Source organism: Crocuta crocuta, unplaced genomic scaffold (assembly GCF_008692635.1).
Source record: "Crocuta crocuta isolate KB4526 unplaced genomic scaffold, BGI_CrCroc_1.0 scaffold761, whole genome shotgun sequence".
Classification (NCBI taxonomy): domain Eukaryota; kingdom Metazoa; phylum Chordata; class Mammalia; order Carnivora; family Hyaenidae; genus Crocuta; species Crocuta crocuta.
In genome coordinates this window covers 493623-510255 of record NW_027528354.1, presented here as the reverse complement: position 1 = coordinate 510255, position 16633 = coordinate 493623, and the positions used below count along the sequence as shown (strand labels likewise).

Here is a 16633-nt window from a genome sequence, read left to right as displayed (position 1 = left end):
TCCCCACCCGGCCCCGCCTCGCCCCGCCCCCGCCGGCGGCTGGGAGCCGGCGCGGTTCGCCTGCTGAGCTTTACTTTCTAAGGAACCGAAGGCAGCTCGGAGGTCTCGCTCCCGCCTCCGCGCCTCCCCGACCGGCCCCCCCCTCGGCTCGCCGGAAGGCTCGGGGTGGGTGGCGCTCTCAGCTTTCGCAGGCGAGGGTGGCTCTCGCCGCCCCCGAAGGTGTGCTGGGCCGGGGCGCGGCGGCAGTAGCTGCAGGCGCCGCCGCCGNCAGCGCGGCGGCGGAGCGGGTCCCGCCACCGAGCATGCCCAGAGGCTGCCGGGCGCGGCGCGGTCCGTTCTCCCGGATTTCGCGGCAGCAGTCTGAGGCGGGAGGCGGGCGGGCATGGGGTCAGAGAGGTCGGGAAAAAGCCGAGGAAAGGGGCACGGGGTATTAGAGATGCAGATCCGGCCAATTAACAGGGGCGGTACCCTGGGGAGGGTGGCGGATGTTAACCGCCAGACACACAAATATTTTCTGGGCGCGTTTCAAGCCCTCTTTTCGCGGCTCGTTATCCTGCCTTAGCCTCCCGGTACCCCAAAGCGCGGGCGCGGCGCAGGCTAACCCACGCGGAAGNCCCCCCCCCCCCCACACACACAGACACTAGCCCTTGTGGGAGCCCGAAGTGACGTGTGCTCGGTGGTCATGCACCATCATTTCCCTTCCACCTTCCTCGGCCACTTCCTCTCCCTCCACCGCCCAGCTCCAGTCGCCTTGCCCGCTCCCCTTCCAAGTTCAGGCAGTGGGCGGAACCTGTTGCTTTAGCTCCCGCTTCCTTCCCGCTCCCGGCTGCCCGCTGAGGTTGACCTCAGAGAGATGTGTGTATGGGGAATGGAGAGCTAAGTGTAAGATGGGACTGATATCTGAAACGTTGGTGGAGAATCTGTTGTAAAGGTTTAGGCGAACCTCCAAAGACCCCGTCGGCCGCCTCCAGTCAAGGAGACATTAAAGGAGGGGAAGAGGTGGGTATCAGGTGACCTGGTCCTGGCACTTGCACTGACTTTGAGTCCTTAAATTTTTCTGGAAGCCTAGTCAAAGAAACCTATGCTGGTTTTTTCAGAATGCACACTTGTTCCCTAAATTTGGCAGTTCATCTCATTAGGAACAAGGCTCCTTGAAGTGAAGATACCAACACTTGGAAAGCATAGATGGGTCACAGAGCACCTTTTCAGGATTAGGAATTTCCTATGAACCAACCAGTGTTGACTTGTAAGAACTGGGAAACAAGGAAATGCCCTTTTGAATGTTTCACACACACACACACACACACACACACAGGTGAGGTGATCCTTACACACCGTGTGCTTGCCTCAAATAACCATAGCATGCATTTTAAATATTTTACAATTGTTTATGTCAATTATGCCTCAATAAAAAATTTATGCCTCAAAAAAATTCAAAAAGAAAAAAAAAACCCTAGCACTTAATTTTACAACGGATTGGGGAAAACCAGTTTCCCTGAACTTCCAGATTTGGGCTGTTGCTAATTATTCCCAGTGAATTCAAGCTTGGACCAGGCCACTCTCCTGGCTTTGAACCCTCCAGAAGAAAGAACAGGGGAATGCTTGGAATTCTTTAGTAGGGAGTGGCTGCCACCCTGACTTTTCTTCTAGGTCCTAAGTGGGACTTGGTGCAGAGACCCTTTGTTGACCCTTTGTTTCAGTGATTTCAGTGAAGTGTGACTGACTCCAGTCCTAGGTAGGCCTGAGCCAGGGAAGATAAACTAATCTTTTAACTTGCCTGGAAGCAGCAGTCTTAATGAATACAGGCAAAGGGGCCTCTGGTCTGACCGTCACAGCTCTTCTGTAAAACAGGACTGATTATAATTTCAAATGTCTTTTATGGTAACATCTGTAAACAGCCTGCCTTGTACTCCAAATATGGTTTGATTCTGAGCTTGCTGTGAAGCCCTGGGTCAGCTGGCTCCCCCCGCCCCCCATCCCCCCAGGCTGTGGGATGGTGGTGGCCCTCAAAGTGTTTGGAGAAGTGGGTAGGAAGCGCCAAGTGCTGAGAACTAGATAGCTGCTTTTCAGATCACCACATTGACTTGGCAAGGGTTAGGTCAGGAAAAGCTCACTGCTCTAGGGCAGGACACAGGTAGACAGATAAGTATTGATCAACCGGGGTGATAAAGAGTTGCGGTCTCACTCCCAATATTTAAGCCTTAGGAACTCCTCAGCCACCCACCCAGACTCCTTCCTGGGCTCTTACTTATTCCCCCTGCTGCCCAGATGGTCTGTGTTCAGGGAATGCAAAATAAGGCTTTAGAAAAAAACATTTGGCAAGGTAAATCCACTGCCAAAAATGCATGGCATTTCAGAGCCAAATATCTCTGAATTATCTGTCCTTTTAAATAATTTTCTGACCAGATATTCTGGATCAGATGGGAAAGTACCAGGTTTCCTTTTTTCTTTTCTCTTCATGCAAGGTGCCTGGCTAGCCCAGTTTCCATTCTGTTTCCAGCCTTCCATCTCCTGCCAAGAACTGTCCCATTTTGGAACAGAGAGCCCTGCCAATTCCTAGGCCGGCGACAGTCTACAGATATGTCCAGCAGGATGGAGAGATGATTTGGAAAGTGATTGAAAGGTCCTGTCTTCCTGTTTATAGGACCGTGTCCTCAGGTTAGGAGCTTGAGGCTTACAGACTTAGATTTTGTCCCCTGCAACCTTTGTAAATTAGACATCAGAGATGTGAGTCAAGTGGGTGTCATCGCAGACCAGCACCTTCCCCCATCAATCACCAAGTCCTGTCCCTCTTGAACACCCACTGCTCCCGCCCCAGTCTAGGCCACTGTGTCCTGAAATTACTGAACAGTCTCCCTACTACCTATGCCCATTCTCTGCATGCAGTCAGAGTGCCTTTCTGCAATGCAAGTCTCTCCTGGCTCCATTAAAGCCCCTTGGCTCCTCACTGTCTAAAGGAACTGCTTCCTGCCCACCCTCCCCCACTTCTTTTGGCAAATTTCTACTCATCCTTCATGTCTGGGCTTAAATGTCACTTCCTCCTGGAAGGCTCCTGATTCTCTGTACCACCCACCTGAAAGGGAGCAGGTAACTTTCCCATGCTCCTGAGACACTGCACTCATCATAAACGCTGCATCAAGGTTGCTGTTTAATTGCTTGTCTTCTCTACTAGGCTCAAGAAAACCATTTGCTGTCAAGACTCAGGCCACACATACATATAAAAATATTTAAAAGTTTCATAAAACCCTTTTTTGGTAAAATCCTATCCTAATTCATTTAAAACAAAATCTGCCCACACTTCACCATTGACTTTATAACCCTTAAGTGGATCAGAGCTCCTACTGGGAAAAAAATACTCTAAAGGAGTAAATGCACTAAGGAAGGAGCTATTTCTCTATTTTGTCCAGAGTAACTAGAATGGAATAGAAGCTTCATCAATATTTGTTGTTGGAGGGCGCTCAGTCAGTTAAGTGGTTAAGAGTCTGATTTCAGCTCAGGTCATGATCTCATGGTTCGGGAGTTCAAACCTTGTATGGGGCTCTCTGCTGTCAGTGCAGAGCCCATTTCAGATCCTCTGTCCACCCTCCCCCACCTCCCACACCTCCCCAGCTCATGCTCTCTCTCTCAAAAATAAGTAAACATTAAACAATATATTTGATGGTGGGATTATTAATAATAACATTTAATTCATTTAATTCGCAGAAACTCTATGAAGAAACTAGTATCCCCATTTATAGCTGAGATTGCTGAAGATAGTAAGATTAAGTAACATGGCCTTATGCCAAAGAGCTGGAAAGCCTAGGTGGTATAGCCAGGATTTGGACCCAGGTAGCTTGGCTTCAGAATCCTGGCTGCTAGTCACCCAGTGAAAGGCTCAGTGCCCTCTGGTCTGCATGCATATGGATAAATTTACTGAGCAACATGTCAGAAAGGGCCTCTTTGCAGCAAGTTCAAAGGAGTTCTGAGTCTTCTGCCTTGCAGAGGCTCCTTGGGCAGTATTTCTGTCTATGCAGAGGAGAAGGCAGCTGGCAAGAGCAGCTGTTCCCCGGTGCACACATGTGCTCCACCTCCTCAACTGTCAACAAGTTCAGCGATACTCAGCATGCTGGGAGACTTAATTGTGTAAGAGAAGAGTATAGACACCTCAGAAAATGAAATTTCCAATTGTTGTGAACTTCATGTTTTTAAGTCCCCGCCCCCAAAGCAAATCCTTTCAGAAGGTAGCCACCATGAGATTGCGATTTTCATTTTTGTCATGAACAGGAAACTGGAATAATACTCCAAGGGTAGGGATGACGGCATGTTCCTCGGAGGTCAGTGCTATTTATAGGATATTAATCTGTAAAGGCAACATTTGAGGAAAGACATGACTGAAATACTTAGATCGTAAGGAGTATAGAGAGCTGAGAAAAAAGTTTATTTGCAAAAGTCCCAAACGAATTTTAAAATTATTGCCCCTAACACTGAACCTTCTTTCTCTAAGTTGTGGCATTTAGAGTGATAAAGAAATGGCTGGCAAAGAGGTTTGTATTTCATCTTTATTACATGAATTACATGCAAGTCACATGCAGTACACAGATGCTCTCCCATTTCACCACCTGAATTTAACTACATGGTAATATTTAACAGCACTGTGGGGCCAAGTGTCCTGGATATAGAACATCTGGGCTTAGTTTCCAGCCCTGTCTCTTACCAACTTCGTGACCTCAGTTTCCTCATGAAGGCAACTAGACTGCATGATCATGATGTTAAGCAAATAGTCAGACTTACGAGTAAGTGAATGAACTAAAAGCCTTCTTTCAGCTTAAAGACCCTTTGGATTTCATCCTAGATATTATGGGAAATATGGTATAAAACTGTCTCTGAATGGCTTCATCACCTTCCCTATTGGGAGATACAAAGTTGGTTTCTCCATTGATTCAAAACCAAGGCCTCTCTCCATTAGGCAGGTTGAATGCATAGTATTTCTCCTTTATTTCTATAGAGCCAATGGTTGATCTTATCTTTTAGTTTATATGTACAGATATTTTGGAGATGGATCCTATATACACCTAAAGTAATTTTTTTCTTTCTTTAATTTACAGATATATATATATATATATATATTTTAAGTTTATTTATTTATTTTGAGAGAGAGAAAGTGCACAAGAAGGGAGGATGCAGAGAGAGAGGGAGTGAGAGAGAATCCCAAGCAGGCTCCCCACTGTCAGTGCAGAGCCTGATGTGGGGCCAGAACTTACAAACCGTGAGATCATGACCTGAGCAGAAACCAAGAGTCAGGCACTTAACCAACTGAGCCATACAGGCGCTCTTACAGAGCTAAATTTTAATGAAAAACACCCCTTTAAAAAACATTAACATCTTAAAATGTTTTGGTTCTCTAGAAAACCATGAGATTGCACTTATTTCCTGCATTTTCCTCAATAAAAATGAAGTGGCAAAATCTAGGCAACCTCCGCCCTTAAAAGATAGCTCCAATGACCTAATTTTCTAAACCTGAAACCAGGACACTTGGCTTGACAGATACTACAGCGCTTACAAAAACGAGGTGAATGTATGAAATGAAGACTATTCTAAAAAGTCTACAGGTATTGGTGAATAAGGCAACTCTAACTGCAGCAAGGGACAGTGTCTGTCTTTATCAAGGAAAAGTCACACAGAGGGTGGAAGTCAGGACCTCAACATATGGCTGCACAGAATGTGCCCTGACTGGTGCCAGGAGGATTGTGACCTGCACCACAGGTGCCTGCCAAGAGGGACCATTTGGCACCTTTGCATAGGTGGTATACGTGGCGGCCCCTAGGGTTGTACAGTGCACAATCTGCACAACAGTACACAGGGGCTCTATTAGGAACCCCATTAGAAGGAAATTTTTTCTTTGTTGAGGAGATTGGAAGAGGAAGGCTGAAAGTCATACCTCAGATTAGATGGCATTGACAAACATTCAACTTATTTAAACTCTCATTGTCTTTCTTTTTCCAGAAATTCTCTGTCATTATATTCTACCTTCCTTAAGTTCCTAGCAATTCTTAAAAATGCAAATCTGTAAGCAACTCTCAATTTATGTTTTGAGCCTCACTGAAGGGCATCAATTACATAAGAGGACATTTGGGGAAAGCTATGCAAGTTTGTAGACTCATTGCATGAGCTCAGGGAAGCGTTACAAGTCATAGGCACTGAAACCATGTGCACATGACCCCAGTACAAGATGAAGTGCCTCAGAAATTATGTGCCTTGTGCTTTGATGTGTTATGCTGTCAAAAAGGAACATCCTCACAGGATGCTCTAGGATGTGAAAACTCTGTTCTGGTCACTTCTCGACATGACTTTGGAAGTGTTATCAAGTCAGAAAATAACTACTGGCATTGTCAGTACAATCCAAGCAGGAGGAATGCATCTGAACGTGAAGAAGGAGGCGGCTTGATGGAGAAGGAGGGAACTCTTCCAAAAACCTTGGCTCTGTCTCTGAGCTCTGCATTTATGGGCAAGGCAGTCCCTGCAGCAATTTGGGCCAATGGCCTTATCATGAAAGGGGAGTGGTATGAAGTTTTTGAAATCTCCAAGGGTTAGGCAGGTGAGGTAAATGAGTGAAGTAGGCAGCATTGGTGACAGGGAGCTCCAGGGTGAGTCACTGAATTACTGGACAGCACAGCACAAGGCATCCATATTAAAATTTAGAACAAAAAGCATTTTTATCTTCAATTTACCCCTGGATTGCCACTTGGACCTCTGCTCTCAGCTTTAGATGCTCAGAGTTCTAAGACTACATGAAAATGAAAGAGTTAGGGAAACCATCCATCTTGGCTTGTATAGGATGGTCCTGCTTTATATCTGTTGTCCTGGTATAACAGCACCTTTCTTCACTCTCAAAAGTGTCCCAGAATACATGATAAACAATCACTTAGGTATGGGGGAATGTGAAAAATATTCAACTTCACTAATAATCAAAGAGAGGCAATTTCAATAATAATGAGGTTACATATTTCCTATAAAATATTTTAAAATTATTTAAAACATAATACACAATGTCAGAATGAGTGTGATCAAAGACAAAGTCATATACTATTGGTGAGCTTATAAGTTGTTTGATAAAAACTTTCTAGAATACTACTTGACAATATTTTTTTTAACTTTTTTTAAGTTTATTTTTGGGAGGGGAGAAAGAGAGAGAGAGAGCATGCACAAGTCGGGGAGGGACAGAGAGAGACAGAATCTGAAGCAGGCTCCAGGCTCTGAGCTGTCAGCATAGAGCCTGACGCAGAGCTCGAACTCATGAACGGTAAGATCATGACTGGAGCTGAAGTCGGACACTTAACCAGCTGAGCCACCCAGGTGCCCCTGATAAAATGTTTTGAATGTCTTTACAAAGTTTATACCCCATAACTGTTAATAATTCAACAAGTATTTATTGAGCACTTACTACATGGGTGGCACTGGGTGATATTGTGGTGAAAGAGACAAACACTATTTGCCCAAAATGAAAGTTCACTCTAGTAGAGAAATAGACATTACAGCAGAAAAAAGATACCCAACAATTTAGATTACAATTGGTCATAAGTGCCCAAAGAGTAGACTCATATGATGCTGAGAAAGCATGTAGTGTGTGTTGGGGGATGCATCTGAAAATGGGTTTGTCAGCTGAAGAGGAGGGTGTTCAAGGCAGACGAAACACCTTAAACAAAGGTTTTGAGGCTGAAAGAAGCTTGGCTCACTTGAGTAGCTGAAAGGAAACCGTTAGGTTGGAGCAAGAGAGAAGGGGAGACGTGGCAAGAGAAGGAGTTACCATTAAGATCTTTTTCCTAACAGCTGCTTAAAAGGATTGTAAAAGCAGGTTGACATTTTTAGAAATGTTCTCCTCGGTGGAGAACTACAAGAAGATAGAAGGACAGAGCAGGGTAAGAGTGGATGCAGAGCCACCAATTAGGGAGCAAATATAATAGTCCAGGGAGGAGATAAATGTGGTTTCGGTGAGGTTTGGGGAGATGGAGAGAAATAGAACTATTAAATATATATTTAGGGGCACCATGGTGGCTCAGTCAGTTAAGCATCTGACTTCTGCTCAGGTCATGATCTCAAGGCTTGTGAGTTCGAGCCCCGCGTTGGGCTCTGTGCCGACGGCTCAGAGCCTGGAGCCTGCTTTGGATTCTGTGTCTCCCTCTCTCTCTCTCTGCCCCTCCCCTGCTCACACACTCTCTCTCTCTCTTTTAAATAAATAAACATTAAAAAAATTTTAAAAAGATATATTTAGATGGGAGAATTAATAAGACCTGGTGACTGAAAAGATGGGGGTGGGCAAGGAGAGATGTCACTCATAGTCTCCTGCTGTGAATCATAAGCAATTTAGTGGGAAGGTGGTATCTCTTCACTGAACTGGGCAAAAAGCAGGGAGTTTGGTAGCAAGCAAAAGAAGGGAAGATATTGAACCCTTTTTGAACGTTTTCTATTTGAGATGGTATAAGATATACAAGTGAACATGACAAGTAGGTATCTGGAGCTTAGCAGAGAGATCTGGGCTGGAGATGTAAATATGGGAGATTGTATTTGGAAGCCTGGGTATAGGTGACATGTCTGCTGACAGAGCGGGAAGAGACAGGTCAAGTTTCTAGCCCTGAGGAACTCCATGGTTGATAGATCTAGAAGAAGAATGAGTTTGTAGGAGACAAGGAACAAAATGGGGGAGAGGAAACAATAGTTACTCTTTTAAAAATCTAGCCTGAGGACACAGAAATGAGGATCTAGATTTATGCATAAAGACGCTCATTGTGGCATTTCCAATAGTGAAAAATTAGCTTCAACCTAAATGTCAAAAAATGGTAGGATGTTTAAATAAATTGTGACATTCATTCTGTGGAATAAATGCAGTCAAATAAGATGCTTTTGAAAATTATAACATCAAATGAATAAAGGAGGATATATACTATCATATATACAATGTGATCCACATTAAAAAAAATTAAATGTTTATATGCCTAGAAAAAGATGTAGCTACATGTGAACACTGGATAAAGATGGATGGTAATATTGCAGGTGACTTTTTACCTTTGTATCTGTTTGTATTTTCAGTTTCTTTACACTAATCACAAAATGGGTAGTAATATTGTTATGAAACAAATTATGCAGATTTATTTTACTTAAAATGAATGGTTCTGCATAAATTGCAGAAGTCCATTAAAAACAATTGTTCAGATGAACTAGAATTTATTTGTATAAATTCTGCGAAGAGTCCTTTTAGAAAACAAATCATTTTCTGGTTCCATAAATCACTTGCTAGTTTGAAGTTTTTGAATGTCAGATTTTATCTCAAAGTATAGATGGGGTCAGCACCCTTCTGAAAAAAAGTTTGGGGTCATAGTGGACTGAAGTAGGGGTCAGCAAACTTTTCTTTAAAAGGGCTAAAAATAGTAAATAGTTTTGGCTTTGTGGGTCATATAGTCTGCTGCATTTTTTTTAAAGCAACCCTTTAAAAATGTAAAATTTCTTAGCTCTCAGTTCATACGCGAACAGGCTGCAGGCTGGATTTGGCTCACCCACAGATTGCTGGCCTCTAGACTAAAGGGTGAGTGCATAAGAACAATGCATAATACTTTTCCATTAAAAGCTACCATAATATTGTAATATCAGGACTGAATCTTCAATTATTAGAGTACTGATAACTCTAATAACCCAAACTGGGCTCATTTTTGAACACAAAGTTTGGGTTCATTTTCAACACAAAGCAGAGTAAATGGAAAAGTTCTAAAAAACCACTTTTTTTAAAAAAAGTTTACATATCTTTAGTAGAAAATTGATCCTATGAAAATATGCCAAAGAGTTGGCATTTTTAACCTAGAAAGTAAAAGCTAGAGGAAACTATTTATTTGTAAAATAAGAATCTTTTCCCATTTCTTCTGCAATCTTAGATTTTTGGTATTATTATGAGGGAAGTGGTGTTATATACAAGAATCTAATCACTTGTTCATCCCCTCTCCCAAGCCCCATTCCCCTCCCCCTCCATCACCAAATGTACTTAGTGCTGTTAGTGCTCCAAGCGGGTCCCTGCTCCTGGTCACCGCCAGCTGCTGTGAGTATTGGCTACAAGAGCTCATGGCTCTCCTGAATGGTACAATTTATCTGTCCATCTGCATTGAGCCAGGCAAACAAACCATCTGATCCACATCGTGCCTGGCATTTCCCCTTTCTCTATACTGCTTCTCTCACTTCCTTATAGGTTTATCTCTCAGTAAACCATCTGCATCCAAATCCCTCTCTAAAGCTTTGCTTCTAGGGAACTGACCTAAGATCCAAGTCTCAGTGAATCTACTTCCTAAATACTTTGACTTTCTGACTGCTATTTCTGCCTGGAGAAAGGGTACTGGACCACAATACACTTAAAACTTTATTCTAACCTATGAAAAATTTCAAAACTTAGTGTATGATGTCAGTAACTTTTACGAATACTAGGAAATAGTTTTTATAAAATTATGCAGCAGCGATCTGATAAAAACATCCATAAGGATAAAGAACTTGGAAAAGGTTTAGCTTTCAAATGACATTGCTATTAGAATTATTGCTAATATCATTAGTACCAGTGGGTGGAAACAGCCGCGTCTCCAATACTATCAATTCTGCTAATTGTTACTGCTTATATTTTTAAAATTATACTAATAACTAATAGCCTATAAATAATCTTCTATTGTAAGAACTTGCCCTTTTATTACACTGTAATAGGTTCATTGATGCTTAGTATGATGTGACTCTTTGCTGACTCCAAAGAATACCTTTATTAGGATATGCATATGTGTTCAATTTATCTTCTCAATTACACCTACATTAAAACCTTCAAAATTAGGTTTGCAAAAACAGGCTCTGCGCAAGCAGCGGAGCCCATATGACTTGTGACCTCCTGCTCCATTGCATTCTGGTTAATGATTCACAATAACCTTCAAGGATAAGCACCAAGTAAATTAAAGGGGTTTTGCATGGCTCTTGGGGAAGTGTTCACATAGTGCCAAGCAGTTTGAGGACTAGACCTTGTGCAGGGTGGGAGCTGGAAGTGTGATGGACACAAAGCCACAGACAGGGAGATAATGCACAAAAGCACATTTTCCCAATGGAAACTCGGCAGTTTTTCCCAACACCGTCAAAAACGATTCTCTTTCCACCTCCATTCTGGAACTAGGAAATTAGCCACTTCTGTATTTTGCCAATGAAATACAATTTTCTTCAAGCTATTCATAATTATAACTGGTAAATTTATTATGAAAAATAAAGCAGACCATTCTTTGGTTTAATAATCACTGAAACGGTTTCATGTTCAGTTACCCATTATTAGTAAATAAATTACCCAACAGGAGAGGCTAACATGTTCTTTTCTCCTTACCTCATGGAGAATTGGTTAAAAACAAAACAAAACAGAAACCTGTCAGTACACTCTTATTTAAGTTGAGGTGAGTCTAGATTCTTTGAATTCCTATAATGAGTCTGTTTTTTTAGGAATTTCTTTTCACTCTTATGAACTGACTTCAGTGAGTTATAGCCACATTCTTCAACCTGAGCACAGGCATGATTGCCCAATCTCTGTCCTCATGCTCGGTGGAGACAGACTCTCCCTCAGGTAGGAGCTGGCACAGGGCTGGAGGGTAGCGGGTTGGCCTGAGCTGGTGCGTGGGGCCAATAGACAGTATCTGGGCCTAGGCGGCTAGGCCAAGTCACAATTACTTAGCTACCATCTCCAGGATTTTGCCATGCTGCTTCCACACCCTGTTTACACACGAATTTTCTTTAGTCAACTCATTTTTAAACTCATTCAAAAAAAAACAATTTTAGGGATGCCTGGGTGGCTCAGGTGGTTGAGCAACTGACTCTTGATTTCGGCTCAGGTCATAATAGTGGGGTCATGGGACCAATTTCTTTGACAGGCTCTGCACTGAGCATGGAGCCTAATTAAGGTTCTCTCTCTCTCTCTCTCTCTCTCTCTCTCTCTCTCTCTCTTCCTCCCCCTCTGCCTCTCTCCCCACCTTGTACGTGCTCTCCCTCCCCCTCTCTCTCTAAACTAAAAAAAAGAAACTTTATATCACTATGATTAATGAAATATAAGTATTATTTGGTAAAATAGAAGTGAAGTATATATATACTGCATTTTATCAACATTAAGCACACTTTTAAAAATAATTTTAACCCCTCTGAAATTGGAATGTCTTAGAATCAATGGCAGCTTGCAATGACAATTAGCAACATCGCTGTTGTTCTTAGTAGCACATAAAATAATGATGTGTTGTACATATCAGTAGTATATTAGGTTTGATCAAGCATGGTAAATTCTATAAGAGCAATGTTATTAAACTTGTAAAAATGAAAAATAAAAATGCCACACATAAAAATAGAATAAATCAAAATGACATATAAAATGTATGGCTGAAAACAAGTTTCTTATTGAGAGGAATGGCACTCTTTGATCAAAATAGCTAGATACCCTAATTGATAGTTTCAGACAAAGATAAGGATTCATATCAGTGAGACAAATCTGTCCGTTTTTATATTAACTCACACTAAAAATCTGAACTTGCATGAGGATATCGTTGGACAGCTCAATAAATATTTAATTATTTTTTCTGTAACATATAACATATTGAAGTATGTATATACATACTCTGCAACCTCAGAAAGTGACATTTCAACATATCACTGAATTAAAAACAGAGGTGCCTGTCAAATTCAGTGTTTGGGAATCCCCCCTTATTGATGCTATTCCTGGCTGTCTACACTTCTAACCGGCATGGCCAATGGTTTAGATACTGAGGGCTTAAAACACTGATGATTATATCTGAGCATCTCATCTCTGGTTTATGAGGCCCAGGTAAGCTTGATTACCATGGCACTACCTATATTTGTTTCATCCCAATCAACATTCTCTGTGAAATCACAGGTTTTATGTATTCATTTCCCCTTCCTCAAATATTTAGGAATACAAACACAAGACTATCAAAGACACTTATCTGAGTATCACTTAAAAGTTATTGTATACCACACTCTGGGAAACACTCAACTGGAGGAAGCACCAAATAGAAAGGATTCAGCAGAAACAGGGACTGTTGGGGTACAGCTAGAACCAGATGGGACAGGTGGGTTAAGAAGAGCAGTTATGAGGCAAAGACTGGAAAGGCTATGCAGAACCAAGAGCATTGACCCAGACCCATAGAGAAGGTTGTTGGGTAGGGAGGTGATCCCTTAAGGAGATAAAAGCATTCATCGATACATTCCTCTGTTTATTCAGTCACTCATTCATTCCAATACTACTGTGTGCCAGGGCCTGGGTTGGACTCTGGACAGAAAGAGTTGAAAGAGGTCAAAGAGCTCCTTTCTAGAAAAGAAACAAAGAATATCCATGATTTCAGTTGGGTTTCCAAGTGTTTGGGTGGACATAGTCAAGGGTGCTATGAAAAAAGATATTAGGGGTGCCTCGGGGCTCGGTTGGTTAAGCAACTGACTCTTGATTTTGGCTCACGTCATGATTTTATGGTTCATGAGATTGAGCCCTGAGTTGGGCTATGTACTGTGAACATGGAGCCTGCTTGGGATTCTCTCTCTCTCTCTCTCTCTCTCCCTCCCTCCCTCCCTCCCTCTTTCTCTTTCTCTCTGCCCCTCTCCCACTCATATGCATGTGTGCTCTCTCAAAATAAAGATTTTTAAAAAGATTTTTTAGGGGCGCCTGGGTGGCTCAGTCGGTTGAACGTCTGACTTTGGCTCAGGTCATGATCTCACAGTTCGTGGGTTTGAGCCCAGCATCTGGCTCTGTGCTGACAGCTAGCTCAGAGCCTGGAGCCTGCTTCTGATTCTGTGTCTCCCTCTCTCTGACCCTCCCCTGCTCACGCTGCCTCTCTCTCTCTCTCTCTCTCAGAAATAAATTAAAAACTTTTTAAAAATTAAAAAAAAAAAGTTTTTTTAAGTCTATTTTAAAAAAATANCTCTCTCTCTCTCTCTCTCTCTCAGAAATAAATTAAAAACTTTTTAAAAATTAAAAAAAAAGTTTTTTTAAGTCTATTTTAAAAAAATTAATAAAATGAAAAAAGATATTGGAGGGAGCTTTTAACTCAATATGGACAGCTCAAGGAAGACTTCTCAAAGGAGTGATACTTGAATTGAGTTTTGAGGTACAAACAAAAGTTGCAGAAGTCCCCGTGGGGCCAACTGATGAAAGGACATTCCAATCCTGGGGAATAGTATGGTCAAAAGTTTGGAAGTATAAGAAAGCATGGTCTGTTACCCACAAATAAACAACATTTGGTTTAACTAGAAAAGGCAGTTAAGTATTGGAGGATGGTAGAGAAAGAGGCAAGAAATGGCAGGAAAGTAAGAGCTGGATGTGAAAGATACTGAGTTTGAACCTGAACTTGAAATTGATAGGGACCTGAAGGACTGCAAACCAGAAATGGCTGGATTATATAAGTGTTTTATGTTTAGATTGATGTCGAGAAAAAGTAAATTCTGTAACAAAACATAACCTGAAAGCCTTAGCCAGAGTTCTAGACAGTCAGCATGTGGAAATCTGCATCATTTTAGAAATGATTTGAAGTATAATCAAGGAAGAGTTAGCTGCTGAGAAACAGTGGAAGTACAGATGACTAGCATTGGCAATGTAAGCCCCGGGACAAGCCACACACAAGCACCATGAAGTCTCCCAGGTGAGAATGAGAGTTTGGAAAGAAAAGAATAGGAGAACCAAGTTCTAAACTTTGCAATGAAGGTAGAGAGATGGCTGAACCAATAAATGACAATGATAAGGACAATGATAAGGACAGATGGAATCCTTAGGTAATTCATAGGATCAATTTTAGATCTTTATATCTATATTCTTTTGTCCTTTTTGAAATAAATTTTTATTAAGTAAACACTTCAAACATTTACATAATTGAACAGTATAGTGAACCCTCATGTACTCATTACCCAGCTCTGGTAACTATCAACCCTTAGCAATCTTATTTGACCTATAACCGTCCTACTCCCCCACACCCATTAGATTTGTTTTCCCAGTAGTCCTCATGCCCAGTGCAGGGCTTGACCTCACTACACTGAGATCAAGACCTGAGCTCAGATCAGGAGTTGTACGCTCAACCTACTGAGCCACCCAGGGGCCCACCCACTAGATTATTTTTTTTAAATTTTTTAAAATGTTTTATTTATTTCTGAGAGAGAGAGAGAGAGAGAGAGAAAGAGAGACAGCATGAGCAGGGGAGGGTCAGAGAGAGAGAGAGAAGGAGATACAGAATCAGAAGCAGGCTCCAGGCTCTGGGAGCTAGCTGTTAGCACAGAGCCCGATGCGGGGCTCGAACCCACGAACTGTGAGATCATGACCTGAGCCAAAGTCAGATGCTTAACCGACTGAGCCCCCCAGGTGCCCCATGGACTATTTTGAAGCAAATCTCAGACATCGTATCATTGAAGACAATGGTCTTTTTCTTACAACCCAAACCTCCATTGGAATCATATGATGAATCTTGTACTGTGACTAACTAGAAATACACTGAAAATTAACAAATACAGAAGGAAAGTCTACTCTAATAAACAGAAATTAAATCTAAGAAAATACGAACATGATTATTGGTTATTTAAAGAAAGGGGTAGAATAGAATAATTTATAAATAACGCTGATTTGGTAAACAAGGTTATTAGCAAAATCTCATGACATGAATTAAACTAATGAAGTTAAATATATGAGCAGGAAACATACGAAAATTTAATTTAAAAATGTGTAAAGCATCAAAGAAGTAAGCTATGAAATAACTATGAGATGGGAAAGAAAATCCTAGAAGCAGAAAGAGGCCTGCGCTGAGGGTACAATGGGGAAGTAAATGAAGTGTAAGCTGGAATATAGTCTAGCCCATTTAAAAGTGATCCCAATTAATTTCTCCATTCTATAATTACTGAGCACCTGCCATGTGTAGGGAAGTTCTCACTGCTCTGGAATGTCATGTGAGGAAACCATCCTTGCTGCTTACAGATGAGGCAACAAGTGACCTGGGGGGCAAGCAGCTGTGTCTACCTGATTCTGCCTGAACCTCATCCAGATTCTTAATGAACACCTGGCTTCTTGAGAAACGGAGGCAACTGGAAGGGGTTCAAAGAAGTGGAACAGAAAATAATAACAAAAAGAGATTGATTTAAACAGAAAGATCAAAGGAATCAAATATAGGGAACTCGGCTAAGCTAGGGCTCAAGAAAAAAAAAAGAGCTATTTGAGGCATGTAAAGAGTGAAGCAAAATAAGAAAAAACTGAGCGGGTGCATAGAGCATAATGGAGAGCCCTAGGTTGGAAATCAACCCAGGGAAAGGCAGGCAGAGCGCAGGGCCGGGGGCTTACCTGCACAGCACGGTACAGCAGCCCGATTGAATACATTCTGATGTTAACCAGGCTTCTGTTCAATGACTACCTTGTGTTAGAACAACAGCTTCCAGAGAGCAGACATTATTTTTAACCTTTCAACTTTGGAAAAGAAAGTGTGCTGAATCACTCCTGCCCCGGCCAGCGGGATAGGGCACACAGGGAATGTATTTTCTCTCAAATGTAATTCCTAGATAAGTTCTATTGCTCTTCAGTCCCACAAAGTTTTTTTTTTTTTTCGAGTCAGCAAAAAATTTTACCAGTGAAGGCAGAGAG

The 16633-nt window shown here is 41.9% G+C and overlaps 1 protein-coding gene across 2 annotated transcripts in view; it reads right to left on the bottom strand.

The window, feature by feature from the left end:
• SCHIP1 (schwannomin interacting protein 1) overlaps positions 1-16348 on the bottom strand; it is a 140433-nt gene extending 124085 nt beyond the window's left edge. The window contains exon 1 of one of the 2 annotated variants that reach the window (XM_077753754.1): positions 16337-16348. The gene's annotated coding sequence lies outside the window, so the exon portion shown is untranslated. Of the gene's footprint in view, positions 1-74; positions 253-16336 lie in introns of those variants that run through there. The other variant, XM_077753753.1, reaches the window with a different exon arrangement.
• Positions 16349-16633: the final 285 nt, after the last annotated feature.